Here is a 19,733-nt window from a genome sequence, read left to right on the forward strand (position 1 = left end):
GTGTCTTGTGCATAAGAGACCACGGGGATCACCCATCCTGAACTCGCGGCTGTCGTGTTAGGCCCACTTCACGGGGGGCGTGAAGCCCCAGGGACTGGCGTGTGAGATACCTTGTGTCTTCTGGCACATCGTGTCTGGGAGCACTTCTGAAATCAGAAATGGCGCAGGTTGTGCCCAGTCCTGCTGTGCGTCATCACGTGTGTGCGGAGCCCAGAGCAGACTCTGCTGGGGAGTGACCGTCCGCTCAAGGGCAGGCAGCTTTGGCAAGACATCTCACCGTTTCGCCCTAGAGCTCCCTGGCTGGGCCCAAGATCTCGGAGATTTTGATGAGATCTCATGAGATGTGGACTGAGATCACTCGGGATTTGCCAAATCTCGTGCGATCTGGCAAAGCCCGGTTACAGCTTTGCTCCTGCTTGCGGCAGCTCACACGGACGGTCCTGAAAGATTGGAAGCCGGGAATGCACGGGCGAGCCCTTCTGTGTAGCCGAGCCAGCGCTTGGGCAGGCTCACTGCCCCTCTCAGGACCTAATGCCCTCCTGGAGTGTCAGGAAGGGGCCCAGATGCCCCAGCATCTCGATTTCAGTGCTTTGTGCACCCCCAAATCGGAAGGGCCCTGCAGGCGTTCCCGGAGCTCCCCAAACAAGGTGGTCCCAGCGCTCCTCTCACGCGGCACAGGCGCCCAGGCTTCAGACTTCCACGCCTGCTGAGTTCCCGTCAGATTTACTGTGCCATCTGGCGAGACTTGCCCCCAACGCGAGGCCCGGAAGGGGAAGGACCGTGGCGCTGACCGCCGTCCCGGGAGGTGCGCGCGCTGGCCGCCCTCCGGCCTCACCGTCCCCTCTGGGAAGGGGTCCGTGCGGCCACCCCCCCCCCCGCGACACCCACGGTCCTGTCGGCCAAGGCCCACCGGCCTCCCCCTCCCCGGTCCCAGCCCCAGGCCGAGCGCCCGCGCCGGGCGCCACCCCCGAGACATGCAGCGCAGCGACCGTAGGCAGGACCCTGCTTCCCCCCGCCTGGGGACCGGACGGACCCCTCGCCCCTGCGGGCCCGCGGGGGAGGCACGTGCGAGACCCGGCCACCGAGGGGGTGGGGAGGGAACCACGGACTCCCCTACCGACTCCCAGCTCCTCCACAGGCCACCAACAGCGGCGGCCCCGGGGGTCGCTGGGAAAGGGGCACCTGAGACCACCGGGAACGCTCCTCGATGGACAGAAGCAGGGCGCCCCTCCACTTTCTCTGGGAGAAACGGAACAGGTGTGCATACAAGCGGGCAAAAGCCCTCCCCCCTGGTTTGCACAAAGCAGTGTCCCCTGCTGCTCCCCCACCCCCTCTGGCCGCCCCCACCCCGGACACGAGAGGAGTCTGCAGTTTGGCACGTGCCAGGATCTCTCAGCTCGGGCTGGAGATCTGGGCCCCCGGCCCAACCCCCCCCCCCCTTTTTTTTTTTTTCTTTTTCCTTTCACTCCTAAAAGAGGCCCAAAAGCCTCCAGGGAACAAAGAGCTCAGCAGCAAACTGCAAACACTGAGCCTGGCCACCTGGGAAGAGGCAGAGCGTCTCCCCCCAGGTACAGACAACTGAGAATCAGCGCCCGCTGATTCCCCTAGAAGACCAGCTGGAAGAACAGGGAAGCAGCAAGTTTACTGACCAGTCAGCGCTGGAAAACTCCAGGACTGAGGGGAACTAGTATGTAGAAATCAAGGTTTCTGTCTTATGATGTGTTTATATTTCAAGTTAAGATTTTCCAATATGCTTTCTTTTCTCTCATCTCAGTTTAATATATTATCAACTCTTCGTTTTTAAGTTCTCTTCTTTTTTAACTTTCATATTTCACAATTACATGTTATACATATATTCTTCATTTCTGGCTACTTTTCACCATATTCACTTTAATTTTGTATATATTGTATATATATGTCTTCTTTTTGTTTTTATAATTTTGGAATTTAGTACCCTTTAACAGACAGACCAAAATATACTCAGAACCAAGTAGATCACGGTTTTGGTCCATTCTGTGAGATTATATTCTCCCTCTCCACTACTTCCCGTTTTTTTTCTTTTTTGTGTTGTCACTCTATATAAGTTTTGCTTTTTTTTATAATTTTGGAATTTAGGGACGCCTGGGTGGCTCAGTGGTTGAGCGTCTGCCTTCACCTCAGGACCTGATCCTGTGGTCCCAGGATCGAGTCCTACATCAGGCTCCCTATATAGAGCCTGCTTCTCCCTCTGCCTGTGTCTCTGCCTCTCTCTCTCTCCCTCTCTCTCTCTCTCTGTCTCTCATGAAGAAATAAATAAAATCTTTTTTTTTAAATTGGAATTTAGTACATTCTAATACACAGGCTAAAATACACTCAGAAACAAGGGGATCACTATTTTGGTCCACTCTGCGACATTATAGTCTCTCCCCCACCCTTTGCTCCCTTTTTAATTTCTCTCTTTACTTGTATTTGTTCTTATACAAATTTTCTGGTCCCTTATCTCTTCAGAATTGTTTAGTGTGTATTTTGCTTGAATCATGGTCGATATTTTGACTGCTCACTTGTACATCATTCTGCACTGGACAAAATGACTAGAACGAAGAATTCGCCACAAAAGAAAAAACCAGAGGTAATACTCTCTGCCATAGATCTAATAGATATGAATCTAAGTAAAATTTTGGAGATGGAATCAGGATTACAATGATAAAGTTACCAGTTGGGCCTGAAAAAAAGCATAAAAGACTAGAGAATCTTTTAGTGCAGAAATGAGATCTAATCAAGCCAAAATTTAAAAGAAAAGAAAAGAAAAGAAAAAACAGATGCAGTCTAAACTGGATGATCAGCTAGGGTAAATGAGGCAAAAGAGAGAGTAAGTGACTTAGAAGACAAGTTGATGAAAAAGAAGGAAAATGAGAAAAATAACTAAGTACCCATGAAGAGAGGCTCCAAGAGATGTGTTAGTTTGAAAAAAAAAAAAAAAATCCATATTATTGGAATTCCTGAGGACATGGAGAGAGGAAACCGGAAGGTGTATTTGAACAAATTACAGATGAGAACTTCCCCAATCTGGAGAAGGAAACAGGCATTCATTTCCAAGAGCTAGAGAGGACATTTCCCAAAACCAACAAAAAATTGATCAACATCCTGACATATAATAGTGAAGCCTGCAAATTTCAGATAAAGAGAAAATCCTGAAAGTAACTCAAGACAAGAGATTCCTAATATACAGGGGGAGAAATATTAGAATGACAGAAGACCTATCCTTAGAGACCTGGCAGGCCAGAAAGGACTGGCATGATATATCCAGGGCACTAAATGAGAAAAACATGGAGCCAAAGATACTTTATCCAGTAAGGCTGTCATTCTTAATGGAAGGAGAGATAAAGAGCTTCCAGGACAGATGGAAACAAAGAATATATGACCACCAAGCCAGCCCTGTAAGAAATACTAAGGGGGATCCTGTAAGTGAAAAGGGAGTCCAAAGAAACAGAGACAATCTGCAGAAACAGGGACTGTACAGATAATACAATGGCATTAGATACATATCTTTCAAAAGCCACTCTGAATATGAATGGGCCAAATGCTTCAGTCAAAAGACACAGGATACCAGACTGGATAAACAAGCAAGACTCATCTATATACTATCTCAAGAGACTCATTTTAGACCTAAAGAACACCTTCAGACTGAAAATGAGGAGGTGGAAAGCCACTTTCCATGCAAATGGACCTCAAAAGAAGGCTGGGGTAATAACCTTCATATCAGATAAATTCATTTTTAAATCAAAGACTGTAGTAAGAGATGAAGAGGGACACTATATCCATACTTAAAGGATCTATCCAACAAGAAGACCTAATAATTATAAGTATTTATGCCCCTACTGCGGGAGCAGCCAATCATATCAGCCAATTAATAACGAAAGTAAAGAAACACATAGATAATAATACATTAATAGTAAGGGGCTTCAACACCCACTCACAGAAATGGACAGATGTTCTAAACAGAAGATCAACAAAGAAACAGCTTTGAATGACACATTGGACCAAATGGACTTCACAGATATATACAGAACATTCCATCCTAATGCAGCAGAATACACATTCTCAACTGCACATGGAACTTTCTCTAGAACAGACCACATACTAAGTCACAAATCAGGCCTCAACCAGTAACAAAAGACTGAGATTATCTCCTGCATATTTTCAGACCACAATGCTTTGAAACTAGTACCCAATCACAAGAAGAAATTTGGAAGAAACTCAAACACGTGGAGGTTAAAAAGCATCCTACTAAAAGATGAACAGGCCAACCAGGAAATTAAAGAAGAATTTTAAAAATTCATGGAAAGTAATGAAAACGAAAACATATATTGGAATATGGGATACGGCAAAGGTATATATTTCAATACCAGCCTCTCTCAAAAATTAGAAAAATCTCAAATACAAAAGCTAACCTTATACCTAAGGAACTAGAGAAAGAACAGCAAGGCCTCAACCAAGCAGAAGAAGAGAGGTAATGATTAGAGCAGAACTCGATGAAATAGAGACCAGAAAAACAGTAGAATCGATCAATGAAAGTAGGAGCTGGTTCATTGAAAGAATTAATTAGATAGAGAAGCCCCTAGCCAGACTTATTAAAAAAAAAAAAAAAAAAGACTCAAATTAGTAAAATCATGAATGAAAGAGGAGAGATCACAACCAACACCAAGGAAATACAAATGATTTTGAAAACATAATATGAGGGATCCCTGGATGGCTCAGCGGTTTAGCGCCTGCCTTCAGCCCAGGGCATGATCCTGGAGTCCCAGGATCGAGTCCCATATCAGGCTCCTACATGGAGCCTGCGTCTCCCTCTGCCTATATCTCTGCTGCCCCCCCCCACCATAAATAAATACAATCTTTTTAAAAAGGTATTAGCAGCAGCTATATGCCAAAATTAGGCAGGAATGGAAGAAATGGATGCATTCCTGGAAACCTACAAATTACCAAAACTGAAACAGGAAGAAATAGACAACCTGAACAGACCAATAACCCAAGGAAATTGAATCAGTCATCAAAAACTCCCAAGAAACAAGTCCAGGCCAGATGGCTTCCCAGGGGAATTCTACCAAACATTTAAAGAACAACTAATACCTATTCTACAGAAGCTGTTTCAAAAGATAGAAATGGAAAGAAAACTTCCAAACTTCTTATGAAGCCAGTGTTTCTCTGATCCCAAAACCAAAGACCCTATCAAAAAGGATGCCTGCCACTGCTTTTACAGTGGGAAGTGGTGGCCACCAGAGTCCAAGAGGGGGATTTCCCTCTGCCAAGATGGCTTTCAGAAGGCAAACTCTGAGCTTCAGTGAAAGGCATCAGATCAGTATATATAAATTACTGTGAACAACTGCATGTGCAATCACTAAGAAAGATACAGAATAATATCAGGGACTGGGTGGTGCAGAATGAAAATGATGACCACGTGGAGCACAAGAGACTCCTCGGATTATTACAGAATGAACAATTTGAGTTGGATATGGAAGAAGCCATTCAAAAGGCAGAAGAAAACAAAAGATTGAGGGAACTCCAGCTTGAAAAAAGAAACATTGCCTATAGAATTCGCAAAACTAAAACATGAAACTCTAAAGGATAAAAAGATGAGGCAACAAGTAAGAGAAAACAGTATTGAGCTCAGAGAATTGGAGAAGTTAAAAGCAGTTTACATGAACAAAGAAAGGGCAGCCCAGATTGCAGAGAAGGAGGCCATTAAATACAAGCAAATAAAATGTGATGCTGAAATAGCCAAAACCAGGATGGAAGAACATGAGAGAGCAATAAAGAAAGAGGAGACTGCTGTAGAGGACAAATGAAATAAGGTAAAAGTACGGTATTATCTGGACTTAGAGAAACAACTTGAAGAACAAGAAAAAGGAGGAAGGGTATGAGCAGTTCCTGAAAGAGAAACTCATGATTGATGTGATTGTTTGGAAAATCTATGAAGAAGATCAATTGGAAAGACAACAAAAGTTAGAAAAAAATGAATGTAACTCGAAGATATATAGAAGAGTTTCAGAAAGAAGAGAACGAAGAAGAAGTGTGAGGAGATGGAAGAAGAAAACAGAAAAAGCATTGAATTTGCCAACATGCAGCAACAAAGAGAAGAAGATCAGATGGCAAAAGTTCAAGAAAATGAGGAAAAAAGGCTACAGCTTCAGAATACACTGATTCAAAAATTGGAAGAAATGCTGTGGCAACGTGAAGATCTGGAACAAGTGAGACAAGAATTATACCAGGAAAAACAAGCTGAAATACATAAGATGAAACTAAAAAAAGAAGCAGAAGAGAAATTGAGAAAAAGCAAAAGGAGTTGAAGCAAAATTTTATAGAATAAATGGCCATGAAGGAACTAGTACTCCAGGCTGCCAAAGAGGAAGAGGATGCCTTTTGTTTTTTTTGTTGTTGTTGGTTTTTTTGTTTGTTTGTTTTTGTTTTTGTTTTTTTGTTTTTATTTTTATTTTTATTTTTATTTTTTTTTTGAGGAAGGCTTTTGAAAGGCTATGCTTGCTAATCTTGCTGAGGATGACCAGATAGAACTGATGAATGCTCAGAAACAATGAAGCAACTAGAATACAGGAGGGCTATGGGAAAACTCACTGAAGAGCGTCGCAACCAGTTCCTAACAGATAATGTGAACTGGAAGAATGGCAGTTGTAGCAAAGAAAACAAGGACACATTGATGGAATTATTGAAGAAAGATTAAAACTTCTTAGAGAACATGCTACGAAATCAGTAGGATATCTCCCTACAGGAGTATTCTAAAAAGAGGATAGGGGATCCCTGGGTGGCTCAGCGGTTTAGATCTGCCTTCGGCCCAGGGCGTGATTCTGGGGTTCCAGGATTGAGTCCCATGTCAGGCTCCCTGCATGGAGCCTGCTTCTCCCTCTGCCTGTGTCTCTGCCTCTCTCTCTCTCTCTCTGTGTCTCTCATGAATAAATAAATAAAATTTAAAAAAATAAAAAGAGGATGATATTGATATGTTTGGTGAAGAATTTAGGAAAAGGAATGAAATTTGTGAAGAAAAGTGATACCATCAAAGATGTGGCAAAACATGGATTGTTTTTACCGCTAGATGTCACTATAACTTTCGTTTTATGGATTCACTATCCCTGAAATGTAATCTATTTGGATTTTCTAAAAGCATCTCTGGTAATTCATCATTTGTAAACAATTATAAGAAAATATTTGGGGTATCCTGGGTGGCTCAGTGGTTTGGCGCCTGCCTTCAGCCCAGGGTATGATTCTGGAGACCCAGGATCGAGTCCCACGTTGGGCTCCCTGCCTGGAGCCTGCTTCTCCCTCTGCCTGTGTCTCTGCCTCTCTCTCTCTCTGTGTCTCTCGTGAATAAATAAATAAAATCTTTTAAAAAAAGAAAATATTTGTTTTCTGATTTTAAAAATTACAGAATATTTTTTTTAGCTGCAAAATTGCTTTTAGTGAAATTCTTGTTCTTGTACTGATAATTTGAAGATCTGAGTTGCATACCATGTCACAACACTCCATATATAAAAATACATTACAGGCCAAACCAAGAGACTAATTTCTCCATTCTACTCCTATAGCTTAGAGCTTTTTCTGCATCTCCATTCAGACTACAGTTCCATAGGTATTTGTGTTTTAGGAACTTTACTTCCCAGATTTGGCCAAAGTATCTTTTTCTTTTTTTTTTTTTTAAGATTTTATTTATTTATTCATAGACACAGAGAGAGAAGGGGACAGAGACACAGACAGAGGGAGAAGCAGGCAACACGCAGGGAGCCTGATGTGGGACTCCATCCCTGGTCTCCAGGATCACACCCCAGGCTGCAGGCGGCGCCAAACCGCTGCGCCATGGGGCCTGCCCTCTTTTTCTTTATACTATAAGGGAAGAGAATAGTTAAGACTGAGGAATTTCAAAGTGTTTTATTGTCAATAAGAACTTAACAGAATTTCTATCACACAAACTATCATTTATGAACTAAAGCTGAATCTCTAAAACATAAGAGAGCAAGTGGGTCACAAGAAAGAATCAAAAGTTAAATTCCTATTATTTTACAAAATATTTCCTTTAATAATTACATGTCAATTCTGTATCCCCTAAATTTAAACAGGAAATTCTCTGGAGTTGCTTAGATTTCATTTGCTTTTCACCAACTATCTTTATTACTTGTAAAGAATAAAAATAAATCATTATAACTTTAAATAAAATGTATATGGGTCACATAGTCAGTTATACAGACATTAGTCTGTATACTTCAATTATAAAGTAGATCATTTATGAATTTCCCCATTCAAGTACCTTCATAAATTCCTCTTCAGTGAAAGACACCGTCTTGGCAGCTTCAGACATTTTTTTTTTATATTTATTTATGATAGGCACACAGTGAGAGAGAGAGAGGCAGAGACACGGGCAGAGGAAGAAGCAGGCTCCATGCAGGGAGCCCGACGTGGGATTCGATCCCGGGTCTCCAGGATCGCGCCCTGGGCCAAAGGCAGGTGCCAAACTGCTGCGCCACCCAGGGATCCCCCCATCTTGGCAGCTTCAATATGCATCTGCATTTATAACAAATCAATATTGTTTTAGTATTTATTTATTTATTTATTTATTTATTTATTGTTTTGTTTTAGTATTTAGAGTAGACCACAGAACAGTAGGAAATCGATAAAGGTGTGTGTATAAATATGCTATCAAATTATAAGCTCTGTTGGAATGTGTACTGTTGGAATTCAAATAAACATTTGAAATAATTTTTTTTTTTTAATACCATGGACTTTCTTCAGAGACCTGGTCCGTTTTATTTTTTTATTTTTATTTATTTATGATAGTCACACAGAGAGAGAGAGAGGCAGAGACACAGGCAGAGGGAGAAGCAGGCTCCATGCACCGGGAGCCCGACGTGGGATTCGATCCCGGGTCTCCAAGATCGTGCCCTGGGCCAAAGGCAGGCGCCAAACCGCTGCGCCACCCAGGGATCCCTGAAATAATTTTTTTAAAAGACCCTATCAAAAAGGAAAGTTAGAGACCAATATCCCTGACGAACATGGATGTCAAAATACTCACCAAGATACGAGCCAATAGGATCCAACAGTACGTTAAAAAGATTATTCACCAAGACCAAGCGGGATTTAATTCTGGATTGCAAAAGTGGTTCAAAATTCACAAATCAATCAATATAATAGATCACATTAATAAAAGAAAAGACAAGAACCATATGATCCTCTCAGTTGATGCAGAAAAAGCATTTGACAAAATACAGCATCCATTCCTAATTAACACTCTTCAAAGTGTAGGGATAGAGGGAACATACCTCAATATCATAAAAGCCATCTATGAAAAGCCCACAGCGAGTATCATTCTCAATGGAGAAAAATCGAGAGCTTTTCCCCTAAGATCAGGAACACAACAGGGGTGTCCACTCTCACCACTGTTCAACATAATACTAGAAGTCCTTCCTCAGCATCAGACAACAAAAAGAAATAAAAGGCATGTCTGAATAGGCAAAGAAGTTAAACTCGCACTCTTCGCAGATGACAAGATACTGTTTATGAAGAGCCCAAAAGACTCCACCCTAAAATTGCTATAACTCACACAGCAATTCAGCAACCTTGATACAAAATCATGCACAGAAATCAGGTGCATTTCTATACACTAATAATGAGGCTGAAGAAAAAGAAATAATTTTTTTTGAAGTTAACTTATACTTTATTACAATAAAACTCATAAGCCATTATACACGTTAAAGAAAAACTCAAAATATAGAAACAGTGAAATGACAGGGGAGGGCAAGCCTCCGTTGGGCTGCACCCATCACGAGCCCCACGGTGGGAGCTGGGGCGGGCTCCCGAGGTGGTCAGGGTGCTGCTCAGGGGTGGAAGCCAGTTGTTCCGGAGGCAGGTGGTGGCTCTGAGGTCTGGGGACCCTGATTGCAGGCCGGGGCCTGCTCCTCCTCTGGGGTGGCCGCGGGTGCAGGTGGCTCCTCCAGGGCGGAGCGGTGAACTAGAGCAGTGACCACTATCTACAGGGGCTTCGCCTCCCCAGCTGGCACCTCAGCTGTGGCCAAGCCCTCAGCCCCAGCAGCCAGGACGGCCTCGATCACTTCAGGCCCTGACGAGGCAGCAGGCCCCACAGTCGGAGCTGGGGCGGGCTCCTGAAGTGGTTCAGGGTGTTTTGCTCGGCGGAAGCCCCAGCCTCTGGCTCCGCTGCATGGAGGCCTCTGAGTTGTTGGAGATAACGCTGGCGTGCACGGAGTTCCATGTCTGTGCCTGGCGTGCGCTGCCTTATGAATTCCAGAATCTTCTTCAGGGAGGCAAATTCTGGGAGCTGACAAAAGTCCTCCGGATAATAATCCAGCCATATTTCCAGGATGCAGCAGGATCAATCTCATTTTCAACTGCACCAAAATCCCTAAGACACCTAGCCGTAGAGGTAAAGGATCTATACTCTAAAAACTATACAACACTTATGAAAGAAGTTGAGGAGACACAAAGAAATGGAAAAACATTTCATGCTCATGGATTGGAAGAATAAATATCATGAAAACGTCATGCAATTTTACACATTCAGGGAAATCCCTGCCAAAATACCATGGATTTTCTTCACATAGTTGGAACAAATAATCCTAAGATTTGTGTAGAACCAGAAAAGATCCCGAATAGCCAGAGCAATGTTGAAAAAGAAAACCAAACCTGGAGGCATCACAAAATATAATATAATATAATATAATATAATATAATATAATAATTTAATATAATTTAATATAATATAATTTAATAAATATAATATAGCTATATTACAAAGCTGTGATCATCAAGACAGTATGGTACTGGCACAAACATATACACATAGATCAGTAGAACAGAATAGAGAACCCAGAAATGGGCTCTCAACTCTATAGTCAATTAATCTTCAACAAAGCAGGAAAAAATATCCAATGGAAAAAAGTGTCTTCAACTAATGGATTTGGGAAAATTGGACAGCCACATGGAGAAGAATGAAACTGGGCCACTTTCTTACACCATACACAAAGATACACTAAAAATGGATGAAAGATCTAAATATGAGACAGGAATCCATCAAAATCATAAAGGAGAACACAGGCAAAAACTTTTTTTTTACCTCAGCTGCAGCAACTTCTTGAAAGATGTGTCTCTAAAGACAAGGAAAATAAAAGGAAAAATGAACTACTGGAACTTCATTAAGATAGAAAGCTTCAACACAACAAAGTAAACAGTCAACAAAACTAAAAGGCAACCTATAGAATGGGAGAAGATATTTTCAAATGTCTTATCAGATAAAGGGCTAGTATCCAAGTTCTATAAAGAACTTATCAAACTCAACACCCCAAAAAACAAAAAAATCCAGTCAAGAAATGGGCAGAAGACCTGGACAGACATTTCTCCAAAGCAGACACATGAAAAAAAATGCTCCACATCACTTGCCATCAGGGAAATATTAAAACCACAATGAGATAGCACCTCACACTGGTGAGAATGGCTAAAATTAACAAGACAGGAAACAACAAATGTTGGTGAGGATGTGGAGAAAGGGGAACCCTCTTGCCCTGTTCGTGGGAATGTGAACTGGTACAGCCACTCTGGAAAACTGTGTGGAGGTTCCTCAAAGAGGAACCTACCTACCTAGCCACCTACCCTCGTAGGGTAGCTCTTAAAAATAGAACTACCCTATGACCCAGCAATTGCACTGCTGGGGATTTACCCCAAAGATACAGATGCAATGAAAGACTGAGACACCTGCACCCCAATGTTTATAGCAGCAATGCCCACAATAGTCAAACTATGGAAGGAGCCATGATGTCTTCAACAGATGAATGGACAAAGAAAATGTGGTCTGTATATACAGTGGAATATTACTCAGCCATCAGAAAGGATGAATACCTACCATTTACATTGACACAGATGGAACTGGAGGGTATTATGCTGAGTGAAGTAAGTCGATCAGAGAAAGACAATTATCATATTGTTTCACTCATATGTGGAATATAAGAAATAGTGCAGAGGAGTAAAGGGTAGGAGAGGAAACTAACAGGAAAAAAAGAGAGAGGGAGACAAACCATGAGAGACTCTTAACTCTGGGAAACTGAGGGTCACTGGAGGGGAGGTGGGCTTGGGGATGGTGTAACTGGGTGAGAGCATTAAGAAGGGCATACGATGTGATGAGCACTGAGTGTTATACGCAACTGATGAATTACTGAAGACTACATCTAAAACTAAATATAAAACTATATGTTGGCTAATTGAAATCTCATGTTTTATATATTGAGATATAAGACCATTTTTAAGAGATAATCCATATTATAGTATGTTCTACCACCAATATTGTAGCCAAAATGTACAAAAAATTTTTTTTCAAAATAACAGGAGGAAGATGATAATCGTCAGAACTCTTGTAATACACCTCAAAAGCTGTGGGAGAGCCAACCCAACTCACTGTGTAGTCTGTGCATGTGGTGGCTTGTAGTTTTCGCCATAAGGAAGAAATATAAAATTTTAAGTTTATTTATTTTTATTAAATATTTTATTTATTTATTTATTCATGAGAGACAGAGAGAGAGGTAGAGACACAGGCAGAGGGAGAAGCAGACTCCATGCAGGAGCCGGATGTGGGACTCGATCCCAGGACCCCAGGATCACAACCTGAGCTGAAGGCAGGTGCTAAACTGCTGAGCCACCCAGGGATCCCCAAATTTTAAGTTTAGATTAATAACTATAAAACTATAGGGTGCCCATAAAAAGTGGCTCACTCCTTATTTTTATTTATACTATCCAATTTTTAAAATCCAGTTTTAAAGATAAGCACTGAGTCATGTTATTTTAAGGTAGGCAAATGATTCTCCCTTATTATGAAAAGTCTGAACTGGTGATATGTTTTTCCTGAACGTTTAGAAAAGAGGCAATGAGAGTACTTTGGTTTGGGTTCAAGTAAAAGGCTTTCAAACTAAGATTTTAGAACTGAAGAGCTCCATGTTCAGGATTTATCATCTAATATCTCAAGGTTCACAAAGCCTGACTAGAAGAAACCAAACCTTAAACCAACCCACTCAGCATTAACACACACCTCTTTTCTTTTAGAATTTTACTTTAATACAGGGTGGGAAAAAAAAAAAACCCTAATAAGTTAAAACAAGTCAAACAACCACTCTACACAGGTAAAACCTTCACAAAGGTCTACTGAAGTAATCCAGAGCTGAAACGGAATTGTGCAGATTTTCGATGAAGTCACCAGTCATGTAACACAAACAAAAGTCAATTATCTACACACTAGGCAAGCTCTCTAAGAAATGTGCTCCAAGAAGCATTAACCTTTTGTTTTTTTGTGTGTGCCATCCTGAAGACTTTAACATTTTTTTTAGATAATTTAACCTTTTTAACAGAATGTGATCTCTACCAGGTGGTAATGCTTTGGTACTATTCATTTAGGACTGCTCATCCTAAAACTTGACATTTCCCCAGAGAAGATTTGACTCTGCTTTAGAAGACAAATACCATATAATCTCATTTATCTGCAGAATCTAAAAAAAAAAAAAAAAAAAAAAAATGCTTATAGATACAGGAAAAAAGATTAATGGTTCCTAGAGGTGGGGGACCAGAAGAAGGAGAAATGGGTGAAGAGAGTCAAAAGGTACAAACTTTCAGATATAAAATAAGTAAGTCATGGGGGTATAATGGATAGCATGGTGACTACAGGTAATAACAATGTATTGCAAATTTGAAAATTCCTAAGAGTAAATCTAAAGAGTTCTCATCACAAGAAAAAAAAAATTTCTGTAACTATGTGACAGGTATTAACTAGACTTGTGTTAATCACTTCACAGTATATACAAATATTGAATCATTATATTGTATAACTAAAACTAACATATGTTGATTATATTTCAAATAAATAAAAAGAGAATATGAAGGGTAAAAGAAAGACAATAAAAATTCCTATATGACATATTTTTTTAAAAAGGTGGTGTAGGAGGGAAGATGGTGACATGAAATAAACAAGTCATGATATTTAGGTTTACTTTATATTTTTTAAAGTGCCCCCATTGTGGGCAGCCCGGGTGGCTCAGCGGTTTAGCGCTGCCTTCAGCCCAGGGCTGATCCTGGAGACCCAGGATTGAGTCCTGTGTCAGGCTCCCTGCATGGAGCCTGCTTCTCCCTCTGCCTGTGTCTCCGCTTCTCTCCCCCACCCCCCGTGTCTCTCGTGAATAAATAAATAAAATTTTTTAAAAAATCATGAGGAAGAGAAAATGCATTTATAGTACTATATATTTATTGAAACAGATCTGTATATGAGTGGACCCATGGGTCACTCAAGGGTCAACTGTAGTTGTGACCGTTAGAATTTTATAACAGAGCCAGTTAAATTAACCACCTCCCCTAAATCCACTTCCTCAAAACTATACATACCTATCACTTGCTTTTATTAGCCCATTAAAAGGAGTCCAGAGTGAGGGGCTGAGTGAAAGTCTATCAGATGCCCATACTGGGCAGTATTCCACTCCTGCTCCCTAATCCACACAAACAAAACAGCAGAGTCAACATGATGCTTGCACACCTAGGAAGGCTCTTCTCCAGAAAAGGCATATGAAATAGCTGTGCAGAGAGAAGCTGGTGGTGACAGCAGTGTTAAACTGCTGTGTTAAATTAATGTTAGACTCCTCAGCCTGCTGCCCTAAAATAAAGCCATCCAAGAGAACTGCCCAGCTTGCATGAAGACTTAACTAAAATGAGACCTGGATACCCATAAGCCTGCACTAGCAACCTAAAAGACAGCCATAAATCAAATGCAGGAAGAGCAGCTTGAGAGTAAAAATAAAGATGAACAAAGTAGGGCAGCCCCGGTGGCCCAGCGGTTTAGTGCCACCTTTAGCCTGGGGTGTGATCCTGGAGACTCAGGATTGAGTCCCACGTTAGGCTCCCTGCATGGAGCCTGCTTCTCTGCCTGTGTCTCTGTCTCTCTCTCTCTCTCTCTCTCTCTCTCATGAATAAATAAAATCTTTAAAAAAAAAAAAGATGAACAAAGTAAAAAACCCCACAGACAAGGATAATTTATAGAACTCTGAAAAAAAATCTCAGAATTCTCAGAAAACATTGAAGTACCTATTACATTCACAAAAAGGAGCCATTATAAAAAAAAAAAAAAGAAAAAAAAAAGACCAGGAAAAAGAGTTCTCAAAATTATGACTGCCAAATGATTTAATAGAAGGGTAGGAAAAAATTAGGAACTTTATCTAAAACATTGTCTGTTTGCACTGAAACAAAAGAAAAAAAAAAGGAAAAAATAATAGAAATAGACCAACCCAGGCAATCCAAAACAATAGTCTCAGAAAGAAAGAAAAATATAAAATTACCAAAGTAATAGTCATCATCTAGAACGAAAGCACACAAATCTCTGGATTGATGCCAATTAGAATTTAGTTGGGCAGGGGGCACCTACCACAGACTCAGGGAAATTCTTCTAAGGGTTTCCACGGAGAAAAAAGTTCAGTTATAAACGGTCAGTTACCAAAATGACATCAGAGTTCTCACACCATGTAGCAATGCCTTCAACATTTTTTTTAAGACTTTTATGTATTTATTCATAGAGACACAGAGAGGCAGAGACACAGGCAGAGAGAGAAGCAGACTCCATGCAGGGAGCCCGATGTGGGACTTGGTCCCGGGTCTCCAGGATCATGCCCCGGGCCAAAGGCAACGCTAAACCGCTGAGTCACCCAGGCTGTCCAGAATAAGGACATTTTTAAAACATAAATTCCACCCTCCCCCAGAAGGAGCCACAGAAGCCATCCTTCACATAGGGACTAAGAACACGCCTCTGCAGGCTTGTGCACTGACCATCACAGCAGCCAGAGGAAGTCCTGGCTCTCAGACTAACAACCCTGATCTTCAGGCTACTCAATGGAGGCAAGGAATAGCCCCAAAGCACTCGCCTCTACCCAATGAAAGTCTAGAGTGAGGTCAGTTCAGAGCATCTAGGACGCCACCTTAGCAGGTCTCCTACCTTCCATTAACAGCAAGAGACGAGACCACATCCCAGACCTCCTGGCCCACATCAGAGTCAAGAGGTTACTTCCAATATTCTCCTCCCCTCCCCCCCATGTCTCCTGTCTCATTGCCAACATCAGTTCTGTGGGACCAACTTCATGATGCCCTTCACCAAGCCCAGGACTCCTTACCACTGACATTCGAAGATCCACAAGCACATCCCCCCTACCCAGCCCAACAAATAAACTCTGGATCAGCACCATCTTGCTATCCCTGAGCCCCTCCAGTGAAAGTCCCATTCACCTCACTGCTCCAGGGAAAACCGGGATGATCTGAGGACACCGTCCCCCTTAAACCCTGGCAAATGGGGACTGTCCGTCTCTCCCACAGCCTTGGAATCCCTGGGTGTGGAGATGGAATGTGTGTCTCCATCAGCAGGTCCCCTCAGTGCAACTTCCAGATCATCCTTATTAAAGCCTCCTAGCCTGGAGTCATCTATGACCCCTCATGTCATCTGCCTTAATACCTCAACTCAACTCTGTAATCCTTTGATGCAACCCAAGCCCCCAATCCACTCATACCACCACATCTCACACTCCCTCACCCTTCTGTTGTCCTCTCCTTTTCCTTAACCCAAATCCCATGGCCAATCATCACACACCTTCAACTTCCTCATCCCTCACTGCTTTCATCAAACCACAAGCCTATTTATTTATTTATTTATTTATTTATTTATTTACCAAAGATTTTATTTATTTGTTCATGAGAGACACAGAGAGAGAGGCAGAGGGAGACGCAGGCTCTGTGCAAGGAGCCCAATGCGGGACTCGATCCCAGGATCATGCCCTGAGCTAAAGGCAGATGCTCAACCTCAACCCCTGAGCCACCCAGGCATCCCAAGTCACAGAAATCTTAGAGCTAAAAGTTTTTAGAGTTTTAGAGTTAACTCCTTCATTCCAAACATAAGTATAATGCTTCTTACCAAATGTTTAGGTTGGGAGGAAGACAGGAAAGGAGTTAGATATTTAAGCAAACTCATAAGAATTTATGAACCCCAATTCAGGACTCATTGGAAAGCCAATGGATCTTGTATTACCAGTAGGAGACTCACGTTGGTTTCCTTCCAATTCTCCTTTTTGGCTTCTTCTTTCCCCTCTATCATCAAGGTGAGCGGTGCTCTGTGCTGGACTGGAAGCTTCAAGGACAGTTACAAAATCTTCATGTTGGCATCACTAGTACCTAGTGTAGTAGCTACAATACTAAATATTTAACAACCGAATGAAGTGAATAAATAAATGTCTGATAGTTTGGGTTAGGGGCTTCAATTCTTCCATAAGAGAACTAGGTAAAGGTGGGTAGGCTACTCTCATCCAAAACTGTCTAGACTTCTCAGTAATTGTCACCCCCCCCAAAAAAAAACCCTCATTTCAAAGTAGCACTTCTTTAAAAAAGAAGTTCCCATTTGTATTCCATTGCCTATTTTAATAGATGTCAGATTATTTCTATTTTTTCCCATGTTTTGTTTAAAGTCCACCTCCTGAACCTCAGTCCTGCCCTCCGGAGTGGCCCTGGACAATGTACGGTTTAATCTGTGTCCTTCCAACGTTGGGACAGAGTTACCCTAAACGGTTGGAAATGAATGAGAGGAAACCTCAGAGCGAGAGGACTCAGCCACGCGTCCTACCCCCTCCCAGGCAACCCCGAGGAAGGATGCCCTGAGCGGGGCGCGGGGGCCGAACTCCCGCCACGGCCGCGCGCCGCATCCACCCGTCCCGAGGCGGGCTCCTGCCTGGCCCCTCCTCGCCCGCGCCACGGTCCTGGCGTGTCCCTCCCACAGCCGCCACCCCCAGGGCCACACCCAGAGGCCGCCCCCTCCCCCGGCGCCCAGGGCAGGGTCTCCCCTATTAGGAGGGAGAGGATTTTAGGTGGAGGCTGCACTAAGGTGGGAGCATACCTGTGTTCAAACAGCAGGAAGGATACTGCTGGAGCGTGAGCAAGGATTTTGAGAGGTGGAAACCAGGAGAGGGTGAGGTCTCCAAAGGTTCCCTCTGGTTACGGTGGAGTGAGTGGACTGATGGGAGGCAAGCCTGGAAGCAGGAAGACCACTCAGGAGGCTGGATTATCAAAGGGGTAGGGATAGGTGGAGAGGAGCACCAGGGCATTTCCATGTTTACTTGGGTGAGGAGGGATGGACATGGAGACTAAGGATTCACAGCGGCTGGAGGCAGGAGGAAAACACAGTGTCTCAGAAGCCACAGAAAGAACTTCTGTAAAAGAAGAGAGAGGGATCCCAATGTGTCAAATAAATTGAGGACTAGGAAGTGACCATTGGAATTAGCATAGGGTTAGGTCGTTGGTAACCCTGACAAGTGGTTTTGGTGGAAGTAGGAGGAAGCACAGTAACGGAGAGCAAGTTTAGGAGCGAATGGGCGGTGAGTATCCGAGATGGTGAGTTTACTGCCAAAGGTAACCAAGAAAGGGTGCTGTGATAGCTGGCGAATGTAGTGGGTCTTTTTTGGTGGGAGAAGTTACTGCATATTTACGTGGTCATAGAAATGGTCTGGAAAAGGAAAATCTGATTATGTAAAAGAAGGGAATTGGTGGAGCCAATAAATCTTTTATTTTTTTTAATGTTTTACCTTTTTCTTTTTAAAGATTTTATTTATTTATTCATGATAGAGAGAGAGAGAGGCAGAGACACAGGCAGAGGGAGGAGCAGGCTCCATGCAGGGAGCCTGACGCGGGACTCGATCCCGGGACTCCAGGACCAAACCCTGGGCCAAAGGCAGGCGCTGAACGCTGAGCCACCCAGGGATCCCCAATAAAATCTTTTTAAAAAAGATTTCTGTGACTTTTGTTTAATACATATACACTTTGTTCCTGATACATAGATTTTCAGTGCTCTGCACGTGAGATGATGGTTTTGAACACCAAGGGCCCTATTTGTTTTCATCCCCTAGCAGTTGGTTTTATAGTCATGTGGCCCTAATGTCATGGTGAATTTTAAATATGCTTAATTTAATTAACAAAACAAATTTCTTTTGTGTAGGTATCCTGATTTTGAGGCTTCTTATTTAGTAGAAGGGAGGTTTTCCGTTCCGAGTCATCTCCCAGTAGCCAAAGTGAAGCTGAACCAGTAGAGAAGTTACAACTTAACTTTCAGGATGATGAATAAGTTCATATCTTTGTTTTGTTTTTACCAGGTTAAAATCAGGTCTTAGTCTTGTGGGAAATGAAAGTGTGGCTATGTCTCTGAATAATTCTAAGAATCTTGAAGAGCTTTCTTTATATGATCTTAATCACAAACATTTTTAGTTTTTCAAAATACTTTTTCTCATTCCAAAAAGTAACACAAGCTCATTTTAAAAAATAGAAAGTACAAAAAAAAAAAAAAGGAGAAAGTACAGAGAATTATAAGGAAGACCATAAGCCTGTAATCTTACTAACTAGAGAATAGTCTTTGGGCACCTAGCTGGTTTAGTCTGTAGAACATGCAACTCTTGATCTCAGGGTTTTAAGTTTGAGCCCCATGTTGGGTGTAGAGATTACTTAAATATAAGATTTTTAAAAAACAAAAGAGAATAGTCATTGATGATCTATTTATAGTCTTCCAGTCGGCTTTTTCTTTTCTTCTTCTTTTTTTTTTTTTTAAGATTTTATTTATTTATTTGAGAGAGAGAAAAAAAAAAAAACAACCCAAGAGCAGAAGTGCAAGGGACAAGAAGCAGACTCCCTGCTGAGTGCCAAGC

General features: G+C 42.1%; 1 long non-coding RNA gene and 1 pseudogene across 1 annotated transcript; one reads left to right on the forward strand and one right to left on the reverse strand.

Moving 5' to 3' along the window:
• The first annotated feature begins 1,142 nt into the window (after positions 1-1,142).
• Positions 1,143-7,362, forward strand: LOC112924574 (meiosis-specific nuclear structural protein 1-like; annotated as a pseudogene).
• Positions 7,363-9,561: 2,199 nt separating this feature from the next.
• Positions 9,562-18,440, reverse strand: LOC140594776 (uncharacterized). The gene is made up of 3 exons (XR_011996044.1): positions 17,939-18,440; positions 17,096-17,179; positions 9,562-11,140 (listed from the first exon to the last, which is right to left on the reverse strand). It is a non-coding gene; the product is annotated as an uncharacterized lncRNA (long non-coding RNA).
• Between the last annotated feature and the right edge of the window lie 1,293 nt (positions 18,441-19,733).

Source organism: Vulpes vulpes, chromosome 12, assembly GCF_048418805.1.
Source record: "Vulpes vulpes isolate BD-2025 chromosome 12, VulVul3, whole genome shotgun sequence".
In the NCBI taxonomy this organism is placed as follows: Eukaryota; Metazoa; Chordata; class Mammalia; order Carnivora; family Canidae; genus Vulpes; species Vulpes vulpes.